Source organism: Otolemur garnettii, unplaced genomic scaffold (genome assembly GCF_000181295.1).
Source record: "Otolemur garnettii isolate 467f Iridium unplaced genomic scaffold, OtoGar3 scaffold00104, whole genome shotgun sequence".
Taxonomy (NCBI): domain Eukaryota; kingdom Metazoa; phylum Chordata; class Mammalia; order Primates; family Galagidae; genus Otolemur; species Otolemur garnettii.
Window position 1 is genome coordinate 6,047,592 of NW_003852499.1, and position 3,040 is coordinate 6,050,631.

A 3,040-nucleotide genomic window follows, 5' to 3' on the forward strand; every position below is an offset into this window, starting at 1 on the left:
AAAAAAAAAAATTAGCCATGTGAAGTGGTGGGCACCTGTAGTCCCAGCTACTTGGGAAGCTGAGGCAAGAGAATCACTTAAGCCCAAGAGTTTGAGGTTACTGTGAGCTGTGATGCCACAGCACTACTGAGGGTGACATAGTAAGACCTTGTCTCAAAAAAAAAAAAAAAAAGAAATTATAGGCTAGGTGTGGTAGCTCATACCTAATAATCCTTGCACCTTGGGAAGCTGAGGTGGGAGAGTCACTTGAGGCTGGGAGTTGGAGACCAGACTGAGCAATATAGCGAGATTCTGTCTTTACAAAAAATAGAAAAATTAGCCAGGTGTCATAGTATACACCTGTTGTCCCAGCTGTATGGGTCTCCTGAAACCCAGAGTTGGAGGTTGCAATGAGCTATGTGATAATGTTTTGCTTCTTGCTAATGATTAACAATTTTATTTATTTATGTATTTATTTATTTATTAATTACTGAGCCAGAGCCTCACTGTGGCTTGAATAGAGTGTCATGCCATCATAGCTCACAGCAACCTCAAACTCTTGGGCTCAAGTGATCTTCTTGCCTTAGCCTCCAGAGTAGCTAGAACTTGCTACAATGCCTGACTAGTTCTTCTATTTTTCATAGAGGGGGTCTCACTCTTGGTCAGGCTGGTCTTGAACTCCTGAGCTCAGGAGATTCATCTACCTCAACCTCTGCCTCCCAAAGTGCTAGGATTATAGGCATGAGCCAACTTGCTTGGTTATGATGAACTATTTTCAAAAAACAAAACACATGGCTTGGCATCTGTAGCTCAGTGCTTAGGATGCTGGTCACATAAACAGGGGCTGGCAGATTTGAACCTGGCCCGGGCCTGCTAAACAGCAATGACAACAACAACAGCAAAATAGCTGGGTGTTATGGTGGACACCTGTAGTCCCAGGTACTTGGGAGGTGGAGGCAAGAGAATCGCTTAAGCCCAAGAGTTTGAGGTTGCTGTGAGCTGTGATGCCTTAGCACTCTACTAAGAGTGACATAGTAAGACTCTGTCTCAAAAAAACAAAAAAACAAAAAAACAAAACCAGGCTTGGCACCTGATGCACAGTGGTTATGCCACCAGCCATATACACCAAAGGTAGTGGGTTTGAACCTGGCCTGGGTCAGCTAAATGACAATGACAACTGCAACAAAAAATAGCCAGGTGTTGTGGTGGGTGCCTGTAATCCCAACTACTTGGGAGGCTGAGGCAAGAGAATTGCTTAAGCCCAAGAGTTTGAGGTTGCTGTGAGCTGAGATGCCATGGCACTCTACCCAGGGCAACATAGTGAGACTCTATCTCAAAAAAAAAAAAAAGAAAAATAACAACAACAACAACAAAAACAACAATAATACTATTGAGGTAGTAATAAAATTGCATTGTGTATTATGGTTTGCATTCTAAATTGGTAAAATTAGGAGGGAATACAACATGATAATATACAGGAAAAGCCATAAAATTACTGTAGTACAGTAATTTCTTCCAACAAAGTTATTTAACTAAGATTTTAAAAATTCTAAATGCATGGGTGGCGCCTATAGCTCAAGCAGCTAAGGCGCCACCCACATACACCAGAGCTGGTGGGTTCCAATCCATCCTGGGCCTGCCAAACAATGACAACTACAACCAAAAAATAGTCGGGTGTTGTGGCAGGCACCTGTAGTCCCAGCTACTTGGGAGGCTAAGGCAAAAGAATCTCTTAAGCCCAGGAGTTGGAGGTTGCTGTGAGCTGTGGCATCACAGCACTCTACCCAAGGCAATAGCTTGAGGTTCTGGCTCAAAAAAAAAAAAAAAATTCTAAATGCATTAAAAAAAACCCTTCTCCTATGTTGGTTAAAAAAGAAACCTAAAAAAGGAATTAGCTGAAATATGCAATATTACGGAAGCAACTTAAAAAATTATCAGATAGTGGCTAGGTGCAGTGGCTTATGCCTATAATCCTAGCACTCTGGGAGGCCACGGTCGGAGGATCCCTTGAGGTCATTTTGAGGCCAGCCCCAGCAAAGCAAGATCCCATCTCTACTAAAAATAGGAAAATTAGGCCGGGCATGGTGCCTCACGCCTGTAATTCTAGCACTCTGGAAGGCTGAGATGAGTGGATTTCTTGAGGTCAAGAGTTTGTTTGAGACCAGCCTGAGCAACAGTGAGACCCCATCTCTAAAAAAATAAAAAATAGCTGGGCAGGGCGGCACCTGTGATTCAAGGAGTAGGGCGCTGGCCTCATATGCCAGAGGTGGTGGGTTCAAACCCAGCCCTGACCAAAAAAACTGCAAAAAAGAAAAAAAAAAAAGCTGGGCATTGTGGTGGGCACCTGTAGTCCCAGCTACTAGGGAAGCTGAGGCAAGAGGATCACTTGAATCCAAGAGTTTGAGGTTGCTGTGAGCTAAGTTGGTGCTGCAGCACGCTAGGCTGGGCAACAGAGAGAGACGCCGTCTCAAAAAAAAAAAAATTATATGATATTAATACAATGGAATTATTTTGCATTTGCAATCAAAGGCTCATGAGCTCATGAATTCGAGACAAGCCTGAGACACATGTAGAAAGACACATAAAATATTTATGATAGAATGAACAATAGCAGAATACAAATAGCAAGAAATCATGTTTGTAAATAATCTTCATGTGGAGGACAACTAGCACGTGCAAGAGCCGTGATAAAGTGACGTATTAGAGATGATTCCTAAGTTTGCAAAATTCATTTGCTGTTGTCATGTTGCCATTTCAACAACTAAGAACCCTCATGTAAAACCTTCAAGGTTATGGCATGGCGCCTATGGCTCAAGTGGCTAAGGCGCCAGCCACATACACCTAAGGTGGCAGGTTCAAATCCAGCCCGGGCCTGCCAAACAACAATGATGGCTGCAATGAAAAAAAAATAGCCGGGCGTTGTGGCGGGTGCCTGTGGTCCCAGCTACTTGGGAGGCTAAGGAAGGAGACTTGCTTGAGCCCAGGAGGTGGAAGTTGCTGTGAGCTGTGATGCCACAGCACTCTCCCCAGGGGGACAGCTTGAGGCTCTGTCTCAAAAAAA